Source organism: Triturus cristatus, chromosome 2_2 (genome assembly GCF_964204655.1).
Source record: "Triturus cristatus chromosome 2_2, aTriCri1.1, whole genome shotgun sequence".
Lineage (NCBI taxonomy): Eukaryota > Metazoa > Chordata > Amphibia > Caudata > Salamandridae > Triturus > Triturus cristatus.
The window spans coordinates 223,790,976-223,808,425 of record NC_140582.1 but is presented as its reverse complement, the minus strand read 5'-3'; the positions used below and the strand labels follow the sequence as shown (position 1 = coordinate 223,808,425).

General features: G+C 48.7%; 1 protein-coding gene across 1 annotated transcript in view; it reads right to left on the bottom strand.

Annotated features, from left to right (window-relative positions):
* Positions 1-17,450, bottom strand: part of SHOC1 (shortage in chiasmata 1) — a 1,571,389-nt gene that overhangs the window by 1,541,310 nt on the left and 12,629 nt on the right. The window lies entirely within an intron of this gene.

Here is a 17,450-nt window from a genome sequence, read left to right as displayed (position 1 = left end):
TATTCCTTATGGGAACAGTTCAGCCCGAACTGACAAACCAGGACCTCCCTGGACAGGAAAAAAGCATTCAGGGACCAGTTTCGGTTTATTATCCCTCATCAGCCAGGCTAGCTTGAATCCAGTGGCACAGAGAGCAAGGGACCCATGTCCGGGTATACTCATCCAAATTAGGGCGAAAGGGGGTAAGCAAACAAATGATGGTTGGAATGCTGAATAATTCATGCATTTACCCCGAGTCATGATATCTGGGCTAAATCCATCATTCTTTTGCTCACCATGCCACCCCAGTTTGAACCCAGCCATATGCAAATCAGTCTTGACCCTATTCCTCACGGGAACAGTTCAGCCCAAACTGCCAAGCCAGATCCTCCCTGGACAGGAAAAACGCATCCTGGGACCGATTTCAGGTTATTACCTCTTATCAGCCAGGCTAGCTTGAATGTAGTGTGGAAATCAAAAATAATGGCTGTTACCAGGAGCTGAAGCCATCTTGGTTGTGGCATCCATTTTGTTAGCCCTGTGAGTCTCCTGTCTTCACGGTTGCTTGCTATTCTGCTTGCATCATCAGCTTTAGTTAACTCCTTCTATTCTAAGCTCAAGCAATGTATTTGTGTTGAGAAAAGGCCTGTAGCTGCTAGAATGCACCTGACCAAAGACATAACTGTCAACTGTGTCTTGCAACTATAAGCAGTTCTGTTTCCCCTCCCACTTCGCTGACTAAGTGATATTCATTTGCCCATGTTTGTCGGTAGTTCTTCTTGTGTAGGCCTTTACCTTCTATTTGTAAGTACATGCTTACCAGTGCAGAAAACTCAGTATAAAAGGCCCATGGTCTGTGTGTTCAAGCCACTACCTCCTGGAACACTGTAACGCCCTGAACGTCTCAGGATCGTTTAACAGACACGATAATGAGAACGCAACCACTTGTGAAGGTTTAGTTATTTTAATGAAGGCAAAAATAATACAAGGAATAAACAAAGGTTATAGTCACTGGAATCCTCCAGGCTAAGTACGTTACCAGCCCACAGCACGGATGGTCCTAACCGTCCTCTGCATATACGCCGATCCCGGCGTATGCCAACAGAGGGCAGAAATGAAATGGCCGACAATGCCAATCGGTAGGCTGTGAGGGGCACGAAGAGTGTTGGGGAGAATCGAGGAGTCAGGGAAACACCCAGCCGGGGTCTCTACCTGAAGGGAGCAGCCGCTCAACCTCTTCCTCAGACTGCACCGGGACGCGGAGTCACCTCCTGGTGATGCGTCACCGATACCCCAATCACAAGCAAAGAAGACTGAACCGAGAGCAGCCGCTCGATCGATCCTGTGGACTTCCGAGTCTGTAACGTGGCAAACACCTCCTGGTGTGCGTTACAGCTGGCAGTCCCTGTATCTCTGGTCGGGCTGGGAGTTACGACTCCAACCAGCAAAAGCGCCACTGCGCTTTGACTCAGCCGAGTCAAAAAGCGAAGCTCAATGGTTATCCGGTAGAGCTTCCGGGTCCTTCACAGGTGACGATGGGGCAAGACACGGCCCAGGGAGTAACGACTCGACCTACCTCCGTTCTTGCCTTACTGGAGCACCACTCCGGAACACTGCTCTTCACTAAGCAGGTACGTCGGTGTAAACACAATATCCGACAGCGTTGTACCTCCCGGTTCCTCCCTTTATAGGGCGTGTTTTCCTTGAGTTATGTAACAGCTCTCCTGTTTACATAAGGGCGTGTTTTCCTTGAGTTATGTAACAGCTCTCCTGTTTACATAAGGGCGTGTTTTCCTTGAGTTATGTAACAGCTCTCCTGTTTACATAAGGGCGTGTTTTCCTTGAGTTATGTAACAGCTCTCCTGTTTACATAACCTCTCAACCGCTAAGCATCCTGGGAGATGTAGTCCGTTTTCGCTGGTTACCGTTTTCCTCCCCTCGCATGACAGGAATTCTTGACAGTACATCCTCCCTCTCAGCGGCTCCCCACGGGTCCAGCGCTGGCAGGAAAACGCCGATGGAACAAGGAGACCAAGCGCGGAGCATGAACCCCTTCAGCCGGTTCCCATGACTGCTCCTCCGGGCCATAGCCTTTCCACGCAACCAGGTACCACAGCTTCCCCCTGCGCCATTTGGACGCCCGTATGCCCGACACTTCATACTCCACCTCCGACTCCACGCATACCGGCCTAGGTGTCCCAGACGGCTTGGAGGGTGCTGGTTTGAGCAATGATACATGAAAGACAGGGTGTATCCGCAATGACTGGGGCAAGCACACCTTCACGTTCACGGGACCCATACACTTGGTAATTCGATAGGGGCCCATGGACTTGGGATGGAACACACTGTTCTTTCGAAACCTCATGTTTCTTGTGGATATCCAGACGTAGTCTCCAGTGCGGTACAGTGGCCCGGGCCTTCTCTTCCTGTCTGCCACAGCCTTGTATCTTCTCTTGGCCTCTATTAGGACAGCCCTTGAGCGCAGCAACGTGTCTTTTATGTGTGCCACCCTGTCCGCCGTGGCGGGAATCCTGTCCTCTCTGAACGGATGTAGAAATGGCAAGAACCTGGGATGTTGGCCATAGTTGCTATAGAACGGAGATGACTGTGTGGAGCTGTGAGTGGCGTTGTTATAGGCTATCTCGGCAACCCATAGCAAGTCGACCCATTCTTCCCTGCCCTGGTCCACAAAACATCGCAGATACTGTTTGAGCGTTTGGTTCAGGCGCTCGGTTTGGCCGTCCGTTTGAGGGTGGTAGCTGGTGGACAGGGCGGTCTTAACATACAGCGCAGTGCACCAAGTCTTCCAGAATTGCGCAGTAAACTGCGACCCCCGGTCCGACACGATCACCCCAGGTAATCCATGCAGTCGTACCACATTCTTTAGGAGTAGTGACGCCAATTCCCCGGCCGTAGGGACTCTCTTGCAGGGGATGAAGTGCCCCATTTTCGTCAAGTAATCCACCACCACCAGTATTGCCGTCATCCCCTGGTCTACCGGTAGGCCCACCACGAAGTCCAGTGATATGCTATCCCATGGTCTATCCGGGGTCGGAAGTGGATGTAAGAGCCCTTGGGTTCGGCCATGGTCGGCCTTCATGGTAGCACACGTAGGACACTCCTGTCCCCACCTCCTGACATCCACTCTCATGGTTGGCCACCAGAAATGCCGTCCCATGCTAGCCACCGTTTTTTCAAAGCCCAAATGACCTGCGCATGGAGAGTCATGGCACCAGATGAATGCTTGTTTCCGTAGCCTAGGCGTGGGTATCAATAGGCACCTGCCCTTCAGGGGTATCCCGTCCTTCAGCTGCCATTCTTTGTGACTGAGGAGCCACCTCCGCCATGCGAATGACCTGATCCCTCTCTTTATTCCCCTCAGGAAAGTATCCGGTTGGATAACCCCCAATACCATCCTCGGGGAAATGATGGAATGCTCGGTCGCAGGCAAAGGTTCCTTAACTGCAGATTGACGAGACAGGGCGTCCGCCTTCCGGTTTTCCGTCCCCGGCCGATATGTGATGCGGAAGTTGAACCCCGCAAAGAAGATCATCCACCGCAGCTGTCTGGGAGAAAGGTGTCTTGTGGCCGTCATGAACTGTAGGTTCCGATGGTCCGTGTACACCGATACCAGATGCCTTGCCCCCATCAACCAATGCCTCCATTCGGTGAAGGCGTCCTTGATTGCGAGAAGCTCCTTCTCCGCAATATGGTAGTTGCGTTCGGCGTCGTTGAGTTTGCGGGACATGTACGCAACGGGATGAAGCACCCCTGTGTCGTGGTTGCGTTGGGACAAGATAGCCCCCAACGCCACATCCGATGCGTCCGCTTCCACCACGTAGGGGAGATCCGGATCGGGGTGAGCCAACACCGGCGCCTTACCAAAGGCGCTTTTCAGGGCCTCAAAGGCTTTGTTCGCTTCAGGGGACCAGACAAACTACTTGGACTTCCTCAGTAGCTGTGTGATTGCCGCCACCAATCCTGAAAATCCATCTATAAACCGCCTGTAAAAGTTGGCGAAGCCAATGAAACTTTGGACGTCCTTCACGCTTTGGGGCACCGGCCATTCTTTCACCGCCTTGATCTTTCGTTCTGCCATCTCCTGTCCCTCTGGACTCAGCATCACTCCGAGGAATTCCACGGATGTGACGTGGAAGTCACACTTGCTGAGTTTACAAAACAGCATGTTTTCCCTCAGCTTTTGGAGCACAGCTTTGACGTGGTGTACGTGCTCCTCCACACTGGACGAATAGATGAGGATGTCGTCGATATATACGACCACGTAGATATCCAACTCCTCTCTGAATACCTCATTCAAAAAGTACTGAAAGGCTGCCGGGGCGTTGCACAGACCGAACGGCATGACGAGGTACTCAAAAAGGCCGAACCTGGTCTTAAAGGCGGTCTTCCACTCGTCTCCGTCCCTCATGCGCACCAGATGGTATGCCCCTTTCAAATCCAACTTGGTGTAGATACGAGCTTTCTTGACCTGTTCCAGAAGTACACTGATGAGAGGCAAGGGGTACCGATTCTTTACGGTTATCGCATTCAATGCCCTAAAGTCCACACAGGCTCTCAGCTCCCCATTAGCCTTCGGGATGAAGAAGAGTGGCGAGGCGGCCGGAGACTTGGACGGGCGGATGAATCCTAGCTTGAGGAGTTTATCCAGGTACTCCCGGAGATGCACGTTTTCAGGCTCCGTCAGGGCATACAGCCTGCCGCTGGGAACGCTGGCCCCTGGCACCAGGTCGATCTGGCAGTCAAACTGTCTATGTGGTGGTAGCACTTCCGCCTTCACCTCATCAAAAACATCCTCAAAACTGTGATAAGCCTGGGGGAGAGCCACATCTTTTTCTGCCGCTGTAGCCACCGTCTGACTCCCGCTCTCATCTGCGTCAAGGGATTCCGTTCTTATTCCACAATGCAGGATGCAATACGGTGACGTCAGTTCGATGCGATGTGTTGGCCAATCCACAGAGGGGTTGTGTTTCTGTAGCCACGGCAATCCCAATATGACGCCGTATTGGGGCGCTCGGATGATGTTGAAATCGATTTGTTCCAAATGGTTCCTCCCACATCTCATCGGAAGGACCCCCGTGTGCTGCCCGATGGGCCCCGTCACCAATCGCCTTCCGTCTACAGCATAGACGTCTTCGGGTACAGCTTTGGGAAGAAGCACTAGCCCTAGCCTGCATGCCTCGTTGTGGTCCATAAACATGCCAGTGGCCCCTGAATCCACCATGGCCACAACGGGTATCCACTGGTCATGCACTCCCACGTGCACCGTGAGAAACAGGTGTCGTTGTCCCTTAGTGACCGAGTTGGAAAGTGAAGGGATGGATGAGTGACTCCGAGATGCCCCTTCTTTGGTCTGGGAGTCCTCTAGTTTTCCGCCGGTACGTCCACCACGGCTGTTACCGACCGGTTGGCCCGATAACGTGACGTCTTCGGTTTGGCAGGGCATTCCCGTACGTAGTGGCCTTTTTTGCCACAATATAGGCACAATCCTTGTTTACGGCGTGACTCTTTCTCCGTGGCTGTGAGGCTCGCTCGTATTGCTCCGATGTCCATGGGTTCTCCCTTGGATGCGGTGGAAGTTTCAGGACTTCCCACTGTCACATAGGATGGAAGGGATTTTCCTTTTCTCACATGATCCCCCTTTCTTTCACTTAGCCTATGTTCCAGCCGTAATACCAGGTTGATAAGGCCCTCACATGTCTTGGGTTGTGGGTCAATATGAGCCACGGCGTCCTTGAGCTCATCGCACAGCCCGTGATGGAAGAGCGCCGTCTGTTTAGCAACAGGCCACTTGGTTTCCGCAACCAGCCTTCGGAACGCGTTGAGATACTGCACCAGGTCGTTGGATCCCTGTCTCAACTCAAGCATTTCACGGTCCGCCGTGTACGAGTCAGCCCTTCTGCCGAAGACCTTCAGGAATTCCTCGCGAAAAGCACCCCAATCACATAAGATGGGGTCGTCCCTGCTCACCAGAGGTACGGCCCATTGTGCCGCGTTTCCAGCCAAATAGGATATAAGGAAAGCCACACGAGCCTGACTCGTGGGGAACGCCCTTGGTTTGCACGATAAATGTAGCGCCACTTGTGTGAGGAATACCTGCACTGTGTTAGGATCCCCACTGTACCTCTCTGGTGTTGCCAAGGGGACGGCTACCGGCATTTCCACTACTACCGCAGGGGTCTGGTTCGTGAGGGAGGTGCTGGGCGTGAGCGGGTCCAATTGGATAGCATCCAGTCTGGCTTTTACATCGGCTGTTTCTTGCCTGGAGGCAGCCAATTCAATTTGCACGGTCGCTAAAGCAGCCAGCACATCATCAAGTGTTGCCATGTCTGTTATCGACCGGGAGACAGTTAGTGTTATTAAGGTCGGATATTTTGTAACGCCCTGAACGTCTCAGGATCGTTTAACAGACACGATAATGAGAACGCAACCACTTGTGAAGGTTTAGTTATTTTAATGAAGGCAAAAATAATACAAGGAATAAACAAAGGTTATAGTCACTGGAATCCTCCAGGCTAAGTACGTTACCAGCCCACAGTCCTAACCGTCCTCTGCATATACGCCGATCCCGGCGTATGCCAACAGAGGGCAGAAATGAAATGGCCGACAATGCCAATCGGTAGGCTGTGAGGGGCACGAAGAGTGTTGGGGAGAATCGAGGAGTCAGAGAAACACCCAGCCGGGGTCTCTACCTGAAGGGAGCAGCCGCTCAACCTCTTCCTCAGACTGCACCGGGACGCGGAGTCACCTCCTGGTGATGCGTCACCGATACCCCAATCACAAGCAAAGAAGACTGAACCGAGAGCAGCCGCTCGATCGATCCTGTGGACTTCCGAGTCTGTAACGTGGCAAACACCTCCTGGTGTGCGTTACAGCTGGCAGTCCCTGTATCTCTGGTCGGGCTGGGAGTTACGACTCCAACCAGCAAAAGCGCCACTGCGCTTTGACTCAGCCGAGTCAAAAAGCGAAGCTCAATGGTTATCCGGTAGAGCTTCCGGGTCCTTCACAGGTGACGATGGGGCAAGACACGGCCCAGGGAGTAACGACTCGACCTACCTCCGTTCTTGCCTTACTGGAGCACCACTCCGGAACACTGCTCTTCACTAAGCAGGTACGTCGGTGTAAACACAATATCCGACAGCGTTGTACTTCCCGGTTCCTCCCTTTATAGGGCGTGTTTTCCTTGAGTTATGTAACAGCTCTCCTGTTTACATAAGGGCGTGTTTTCCTTGAGTTATGTAACAGCTCTCCTGTTTACATAAGGGCGTGTTTTCCTTGAGTTATGTAACAGCTCTCCTGTTTACATAACCTCTCAACCGATAAGCATCCTGGGAGATGTAGTCCGTTTTCGCTGGTTACCATTTTCCTCCCCTCGCATGACAGGAATTCTTGACAAACACTTGGCGGTGTTGTATGGACGTGTTCTCACTCATGAGTGAATAAACTTGTTATTTGATCTTCCAGCTTCCGTGCCAATCTCTATTTTGTTGGTCTAAGGACCTGTGGACAGATAAGGGTGAACCCTTGCACAGGTTGTCGTACTTTAGAATGTGGGACCGCGTAGGAGGCAGGGCCCTACCCCTGTCTATCCCGGTAATAGCGAACCGCGAATGGTCAATGCGGTATGTACAAGTGCTTTGTATAACGTTCTAGCTATGAATGCACTGTGTATACGTTATTATATATCACTACGTGGGTTCCATTTTAGATCGGTGGCCATCTTATGGTTGCCCTCACATAGGCTGCATTGCATGAGGCAAATACGGGCCTTTTAGAGCACATGTGCTCCTCTTTGACTTTTCTGTGACCTGGGCAGCTTGGCTCCGCTGCCCCAGGTCAAACTGGTCTCACGAGTTCCCCGTCCTCTGGCCACCTGTGATTAGCATCAGGGCTTGACACACCATAAAGTCTTTTCATCCTACACGAGCCTCCAGCTAATCTCTTTCTCACCTGACTGTTCCTGCTTTATGGCCTGTTTTCCAAACAGGAGATGCTCATGTTTATTGGGGCCTATCGATATCTGATGTGGGATCTGAGCCTTGCTGTGTAAATAATTGTGGGCTGGCTTAACTGGAATGTGGGATGGTCATCATGACTCTGCCTTTTCGTTTGAAATGTATACATGTAATGGCCATATCGTAAACTAAGGAATGTATGCCTGAGGCAGGATATTCTGTATTTAAGAAGAAGCCCGTTTCTGTGATTTTCAGCAGTCTCCTGAGAACATACACGCTGTTGTACTTCTAGGATACCTGTAATTGGTCTGCAGCCAATAAACTGATCTTTGACTTCACCCAGAAGACTCTGTGTTTCTGTAGGTCTGAAACAGGAAGAACCCCGAAGTCATAGGGTGTGTTCCCCTGCACCGCTGGGCTTAAAATATCCAGTACTTCAGTTGGCGCCCAACTCGGCGCGATTTCAGCGGTACCGGTCCAAGCCAGAGGTTCGTGAGGAGCTTCGTGTGGAAATTCTGGAGGAAGGCCGCCACTTCATCGACCCCTGCATGTCGACGTGGTCCGAAAGTCTTTTCTGCGAGGTTCTCCGCATCCCGACGGCTACGAAGGACTGCTGCCCTGATTAATCGCCCTGTTTTGGACCCTTGACGATTTTGGTAGAGCGAAACAATCGAGAGAGTCTTCTGGTGACGCCATCGATCATCAATATTCAGTTAAGTATAAGTGGAGCGTCTCCTAGTTTGAATTTGGTATCCTTCGGGATCATTTTGATTTGGTGCTTGCAAGTCCCAAAGCCAGAGGACTCGTGTATTCACGAGACTATCGTATTCGATAATCCTTTGACGTTTGAAACTAGACTAGTGAGCGAAGATGCCTGGTTCTAGTGTATTTTGTAGATTGTTTTGTTTGGGTTGTGGAAGGGATTTCCAGTTAGAGGATTCATGTCCGGTTCCTCCAATTGGAACTCCTACTTATGAGCTTTATGTAAAACATGGCGTGGGCCCCATTGCATATAATGAAGTATGGATCCGATACACCAGAAAGGACGGTGTTTTAAAATGGCCCCAAAATGGTAGTTTCGATACAGATATCTTAGATAATTTGGAAGTTAAATTGTTTAAAAAGAAAGCCCGGCCGGCGATGTTTGATTCTTTCCGCCTATGGCGAAAGGAAGCCAAACAGAAGGAAATTAAGCTAGCGAAAAAGAATAAGAAAGAAAGAGGTATGTCAATGATGCAAGCAGCTGTGCAATTTAAAGATAATGAGGAGGAACAAATGAATGAGCAATTGCACAGACAGCGCAAACTAGGGATTGATAAATGTTACCCTGTTTTGTCACCCCTGTGCAAGATGAGACAAAAGAGAAAGAAAAAGATTCCCTAATGTCCCATTTGCTAAGTTCGCCACCCCCGTATGCGCAAAATGCTACCGCGCCTCCACAGCTTGAAAATGCGCAGCCTCCAGTAAATATGCCGCAAGCCTTCCCACAGCCGCCAGCTCCTCCTCAGCTCGCTCCTACACCAATAGTGCAGCCCTCTCAAGGGCCGCCAGTCTTGTTACCTGTTACCCCCTCGCTTCCTGCGACTTTGCCTAGCACGCCAGCGGCTTCCCCTGGCGCTCCTTCTTACACTACTCAGGTACCTGTATCTGAATCTGTTTTTCTTCCCTCTGTCTATCCCCCCGTTTTCGCCTCAACTTCTCCTTCAGCACGACAACGACTAGCTAATGTAGTTACTAGTTTAATGTCGCCTCTCTTTGGGTCATCTAGTGCGACTCCTGCCTTACAGCGTAAGCAATTGCGCAGTCAGCTGCCTGGTCCCGACGAGAAAGAGGTGTTAGATCATCTGGCGCGTAGGTGGATTGGTTTCCCTTCACTCTATGATGTGGAATCAGTCGTTAACGTTTTTCACCAATGGGATGCCCCAAAACAGAGGTATGTCTTTGATAAGATGTGTGAATTCCTCTGTGAGCAATTGGAGGATAATGGTGCAAACCCAAACCCAAACCCACAGGAATTGTGTCGAGTGCGATTTGATTTTGAAACAGGTATAATTGTGGGCCCCAAGGTAGATAAAGCAGTTGCGACTTTACTGTCCCTCAGAAATGGGGATTGTCAGCAATCATTGTTTGAGCAGGATTTCCCTGTGGGGAAGAAGGTAAAATCGCGCCAATATCCGATGCGTGAGGTTCTCCCAGTTTGGAGACCTGCTGATCCAAATGCTGTTCCACCTGTCTTAGCTCATTTTCAGTGTGTTTGGGTGCATGTCCCATGGAAGCGATCTGAGGTGTTATCGCTTAAGCAGACATTGCCTGACCCCCGTAAAAACCCTACAGGGTATTATAAGGAGGTATCCCAAACTGCAGAATCGTGCGTCATGAATCTGGCTGACATAGATATGTTATTTGGGAATGTTGTTCCACAGCCTTTGTGGGGATCCATCCGTAATACGGATCATGCTGCAGAACTAGGGGGTACATGGGCTAATATCGTTGCTGCAGACGCTAGACAAGTTGGTGGCGCAAAGCCTGACCCTTTAGTGGCAGAACTCCCTGGTCGAATTATTACATACATGAAGACCATAATGCCCGCGATGCGCGTAAATTGGGACAAACTATCTGCATGCAAGCAGAAGAAAGATGAGACAGTGTCCGATTTCTTCACCAGGTTTGAAGAAACGTTTATCGACCACAGTGGTCAAGACATGAGCACTGAAGGTGGCCAACGGTTATTTGTTGATAAGTTTGTGCAGAATCTACTTCCTGAGCTATGTAAGAAATTAAAAGATTCAGAAAGTTCTTGGGCTGTTTCCTCTTCAGCGCAAATACTGGCTACTGCACAGTATTATGAAAATAGAGATAAAGACGAAAAAGATAGAACAGATAAAAAAACGAAAGAACTGAAAACAAAGGTCCTTTTACAGCAGGCCTACCCGCCACGTGGAGGACAGAATAATTATAGGCAAACACAAGGTGTCTATCACCAACCCCAACAATTTCAGAATAATCAGCAAATGAATGGGTATTATCAACCACGTATCCCTATAGGTCCCAATCAATGTTCATATTGCAAAGAGGAAGGTCATTTCAAGTATAGTTGTCCTAAATTAATGCAGCGTAACAGTAATGCGTATGGCGCAAGAGGTAGAGGTGGTCAGCAAGCTCCTAGAGGCAGAGGGCGTGGAAATGTTCCCCAGAACGCGCGTCCTCTTCCGCCTCAAAATACCATAAATAGCTTTGATCAGCAGGCCAACGCGACTGGTAATACAGCTCAGTACTACAATAATGATTATTATGCAGAAGACGACAATGTAGAAGATAATGATTACTAGGACAGCCATAGACAGAGAGAGGGAGTTGTTTCAGTGCCAGTGGATCAGAGCGGACCTTATGTTAAAGTGACTACAGCAAATGTAACGGAGCCCTTTCTGCTGGATACTGGTGCTGCAAAGAGTTCAATCATGCATTCAAAACTCCCTGGCGCGCCTTTGTCTGGCGAAATGAATGTTTCAGTAGGTTTTTCTAGCACCCCAGTTAGGAACCCGATTTCTAGTCCTATGTCTCTTTCTGTTGGACCTTGTGAGCTAAAAGCACCCCTCATCCTAACAACAGGTTGTGGTGAGAATTTGCTAGGATTAGATTTGCTAAAAAGATTGCACGCCACGCTGTATTGTTCTCCCTCAGGAGTACAACTTACATTAGGTAAGAAAGTGATTTCCCCAATGTATTTGTCTAAAAATGCAATGCCACCTGAATTGTCATCCCTTCCGGATGTCCTTTGGGCTACTGGTCCCAATGATGTGGGTCTCTTGGAAATACCGCCATATGTGGTAACTTTAAAGGCCAATGTCAGATTGCCACGTATTCCCCAGTATAAGATCTCCAATGAAGGTCAGAAAGCGTTGTTAGAAATTGTCAGCGATTTGATTAAAAAGGGTGTGATTGAAGAGACAAGAGGCAACGTTTGCAATAGTCCGGTTTTACCTGTCTTAAAAAGAACGGACCCTTCACAGCCACCTGTTTACAGATTTGTGATTGATCTAAGAGAGGTTAATAAGATTGTTGTGCCACAGTTTCCAGTTGTCCCTGATATAACTGCCCTGTTAACCATGATTCCAGCCTCCGCTGCATGGTTCTCAGTGATCGATCTGAAGAACGCTTTCTTTAGCATCCCAATTGCAGAGAAGAGCAGAGACATTTTTGGCTTCAGTTTGGGAGGCCGAAGCTTCCGCTTTAAACGCGCTCCCCAGGGCTACTGTGAAAGTCCATCAATATACAGCCAAGCTTTGAAAGCGCATCTTGATGCACTGGTTTTACCTAGTGGTGCTATCCTCATTCAGTACGTTGACGATTTACTAATCGCCGCAGATACTGAAAAGATTTGCAAAGAAGCTACATTGTCATTGTTGCGTCATTTGTCTGCCTTTCATCACAAAGTGTCTCTCTCAAAATTGCAATATTGTCGACAAGAAGTGACCTACTTAGGTCATCTCTTATCGAAGGAGGGAAGGAAACTGACCCCAGAAAGAATTCAAGCCATTGCACAGTTGAGTGTGCCAAGAACACAGAGAGAAGTGCGTGCTTTCTTGGGCATTACTTCATACTGTAGGCATTGGATTCCTAATTTTTCCTTGTTGGCAAAACCTTTGTTAGCATTAACATACAAAGACACACCGAATCCTATCCCATGGTCTGAAGAGTGTCAGAAAAGTTTTTTGGAATTGCGTAATGCATTGTGTTCAGCTCCTGTGTTGGGTACCCCTGACTACAGCAAGCCTTTTACATTGTATGTTCACGAGAAAGATGGTTGCGCGTTATCAGTGTTAACACAGCCTTTTGGCGACAGACCGCGTCCATGCGCATATTTTTCATCAACCTTGGACCCTGTAGCGAGGGCATTGCCAAGTTGTATGAGAGCCACAGCTGCCGCAGCTATGTCTATCCGACAGTCTGCTGGCCTAGTAATGGATAATACATTGATTGTTATGGTTCCACATGCTGTGGACACATTGTTAAACAGGACCAAGACGCAGCACTTAACTAGTGCGCGATTATCTGGATATGAGCTGACACTGTTAGCAAATCACATACACATAAAGAGATGCAACACGTTGAATCCAGCTACATTATTGCCAATTCCAGCAGATCTAGATGAGATTGAGCAACATGATTGTCTGTTCAGAACAGAAGAAGAGACGAAAGGGAGAGTAGATCTCAAAGATACTCCCCTGACTGAGTGTGATGGTACCTTATGGGTGGATGGTTCGTGTTTCAAGCTCCCGAATGGTGATACAACTGCTGCATATGCTATTACTACTTTGCACACGATTGTGGAAACTGCACGTGTGCCACAAAATTCGGCTCAAGCAGCAGAATTGATTGCCCTTACGAGAGCATGCGTGTTGTCTGAAGGAATGAGAGTGAACATATATACGGACAGCCAGTACGCCTTTGGCGTGGCCCACAGTTTTGGGCGATTATGGAAGGAACGTGGGTTCCTGACTTCGCATGGAGCTAAGATTCAAAATGGCAAGTTGGTGAATGATCTCCTTGAGTCACTGACCCTACCGTTGCAAGTTGCGATTATGAAATGCAGTGCGCACAAGAAAATCACTGATGATGTTGGTCGTGGTAATGCGTTTGCTGATGAAGTCGCGAAAGAAACAGCAAAAGATGTAAAGACTCGAATGTATGTTGCAGGCCCTGCAAGATGGGTTGGTGATGTTGGAATGTGTGAAAACACAATAGAGAGTGTAAAGTCCCTTCAAGCTGAAGCCACAGAGAAAGAGTTGAGCAAATGGAGAGAAAGTATGGGTAAGTTGGATGAGAATGGTTGTTGGATTGATTTGTCAGAACATAGGCGATGGTTGTTACCTGATGCATATGTGCTTCCAGTGGTTACTATGGCACATGGAATGGCACATATCAGTACGAAAGGAATCTGTAAGTTGTTGGCTCCAGTATGGCAGAATGCTGGAATTCCTAAGTGTGCAGAGAATGTGGTCAAGAATTGTATGGTATGCTTGAAGTACAACCCTGGTAGGGGAACCCCAACTCCAGCTGGTCATTTTGCGCCTCCATCATATCCATTTGAAGTTTTGCAGCTAGATTTTATTCACATGGAAAGGTGCAACAACCTGAAATATGTATTGGTGGTTGTTTGCGCTTTTTCAAAATGGATTGAGGCCTATCCCCTAAAGGATAATACTGCTCTATCCACAGCCAAAGCCCTTGTGAAAGAATTTTTCCCTAGGTTTGGAATGCCAAGAATGGTGTGGAGTGATAATGGAAGTGAGTTTGTGGGTAAAGTGATGAAGAATGTGTGTGAGGGACTAGGTATACAGCAGAAATTTCACGCTGCAAATCACCCCCAATCAGCTGGATTAGTAGAGCGCTACAACGGCGCTCTAAAACTCAAACTGGCCAAAATCCAAGCGAGCTCAGGTCTTAAATGGCCTGACGCTCTGCCTCTAGCACTCCTGTCCACCAGAATGACTGTGCATTCACGAGTGGGACTTAGTCCCTACGAGGTCGTTTTTGGCCGCCCGGCCAATGTATGGGGTGTGCCAAGACCGACGAAATTCAGTGAAATCGAACATCCAGTACTGCTTGATTACTTGTATGAATTGACGGCTAAATTACATGTTTTCCATCAACAGGTGCACAATACTCTTCCCCAGGCCTCTGAGGCTCCAGGACACCCTATCGACCCTGGCACGTGGGTCTTGGTGAAAAATTTTCAGCGCAAGAGCAATGATGAGCCTCGTTGGATCGGCCCTCATCTCGTGCTCCTATCCACAAGATCAGCCGTTCGAGTGAAGGGGAAAAAGAACTGGATCCACGGCACCCACGTGAAGAGGATACCTTTGCCTCTGCCGTATGACCAGTGGGTCCAGGAGGGTATCGCAGACTCTGAAACAGACACTGTACCTCGTTTTGTGCCGTTCAGTGATGCACGCATAAAAGGCACAAATTCAGCACAGGAAAGTGACGATATTTTGCAAGAAGCTGTGCCACCGTCAATTCGATTGGACACTACCGAGCCTGAACTCTTGTTTCAAGATCAAACAGTACCTGGCCGTCTCCACTACAATCTGAGACCAAGGCCTATGGACAAATAAATATTCTTTTCCTCACCTTTTTGTTTTTGATACCATAGCTCTCCCATCTGAAGGACTTTCTTGATTTTTGTTTTTCGAACCACCATCCGGGTTCAGCCGCAGGGTCGCGGTGCCAAGACTTTGGGGTACAGGCCGGAGACGTTAGGTCAACGGTTCTGGTTGGTCTAGGGCGTTCCCTGGACTGACAGGCGTACTCCTTAGCAGAAGAAACTCACCCGCCGCGAGCGGCACGATTAGAGGATGGAGTTTTTTAAGATGGAGAGACCCGCTGAGGAAATGAACTTTAAAGCAAGAATATGTAAAATAATGAAAAGCAAACGTTTTATGTTTTTATGCCTGTTTATACTATGTAGTATGGTAGTGTTTACTGTAGGATTTGTATTCTTCTTCTCTCAAGAGCCCATTACGCCCACTGTACAGCCTATACCTCCTTCTACTGTCTCCTCACACTCTTTTCACCCTCTGCCTGAACATGAACAAGCCAGACGATCAGAATTTGTAAACAACTCGTTTATTCAGCTCCTGCACCAGCACCAGCTAGTCATGAATACAACCAATTGCTGGGTGTGTGGTTTAATGCCACATACCATTAACAAGGGTATTCCCTATCTAGTGCTGCCGTTTAGTTGCAATGGATCGTCATGGGCGTTCCAGACCATGTTTCTCTTTGCCCTAGATGCCTACTCCCCGCGACAACCGCGTTCCCTCAGACCTAGCACCAATAACAAAGCTTTAATGAAAGGAGTTGCCGATATGAGCAGAGATATCGATGCATACTCATCTATTCCCAAAGAAGAGTTGAGAGCTTATGTAGGGTGGAACGCAACGGGGTATAGTATTAGTCTGGGTGAAAGACAGCGAAAAATCTCATCCCCAATCTGGGTCGTACCCCACATAGGTCGGTTCTGTTTACAAGGTAATGGTCAGAATCCTAGAGCTCAACTGGGAAGAAGTGACTGTACTGAAACGTACACTTTTCCGTCACAGTTTTCCCCTGCGTTTTTGGCTGCCAAGGGTACATATTTTATCTGCAATGACCGAGCATATACATGCTTGCCCCCTGATTTCTCGGGCACATGTTATATTGCAAATCTGCTACCGCCAACATTCACTGCTGCCTCCGACTATCACAAGACCAGAGTTGTGAGAGGCGTGATTAGTAAGGAGGATACTGCCGGTCAGGAAGCGGGAGACTTCTTTTTGGGTTTCCTGCCATTTTGGGGACCTATGGTTAATAGTAGGAACCTGAGACAACTGACTCGTGTGGTTGAATCAACTGTTAATGTTACGGCTGGTGCCCTTGGTAATTTAACAGCTGAGCTCCAAGCGGATCGCCTCATGACTTTGCAGAACCGCATGGTTCTAGACGTCATACTTGCAGACCGCGGTGGGGTATGTAAGGTTATCCAATCTAGTTGTTGCATTTTCATACCGGATAACGCTCCAACAGTCTATCAAGCCATCTCCAAACTGCATAAAATATCTGAGTCCATACACGTGGATAAAGGAGATTGGTCACTGGTGGGGTGGTTCTGGGAACTGATATCTGCCTGGGGTTGGAAAGTTCTGATGGTCATTGGAATGATCTTAGCCATCCTTTTCCTGTTCTGTGTGTGCATACAGTGTGCTCCTGCGATATGTGGCCTCTGTGCTACATTATGTATAAGGAAACCTGTATCGAGGGACGAGCTAAGTAATAGGATGATGCTACAGCAACATCTCCATGACTTCATGAATATTGACCTAGACTCGGATTGAAATGAGTATAGTTATTGCCTATGTAAGGGCAAAAGGAGGGTCTGTCGTACTTTAGAATTTGGGACCGCGTAGGAGGCAGGGCCCTACCCCTGTCTATCCCGGTATTAGCGAACCGCGAATGGTCAATGCGGTATGTACAAGTGCTTTGTATAACGTTCTAGCTATGAATGCACTGTGTATACGTTATTATACATCACTACGTGGGTTCCATTTTAGATCGGTGGCCATCTTATGGTTGCCCTCACATAGGCTGCATTGCATGAGGCAAATACGGGCCTTTTAGAGCACATGTGCTCCTCTTTGACTTTTCTGTGACCTGGGCAGCTTGGCTCCGCTGCCCCAGGTCAAACTGGTCTCACGAGTTCCCCGTCCTCTGGCCACCTGTGATTAGCATCAGGGCTTGACACACCATAAAGTCTTTTCATCCTACACGAGCCTCCAGCTAATCTCTTTCTCACCTGACTGTTCCTGCTTTATGGCTTGTTTTCCAAACAGGAGATGCTCATGTTTATTGGGGCCTATCGATATCTGATGTGGGATCTGAGCCTTGCTGTGTAAATAATTGTGGGCTGGCTTAACTGGAATGTGGGATGGTCATCATGACTCTGCCTTTTCGTTTGAA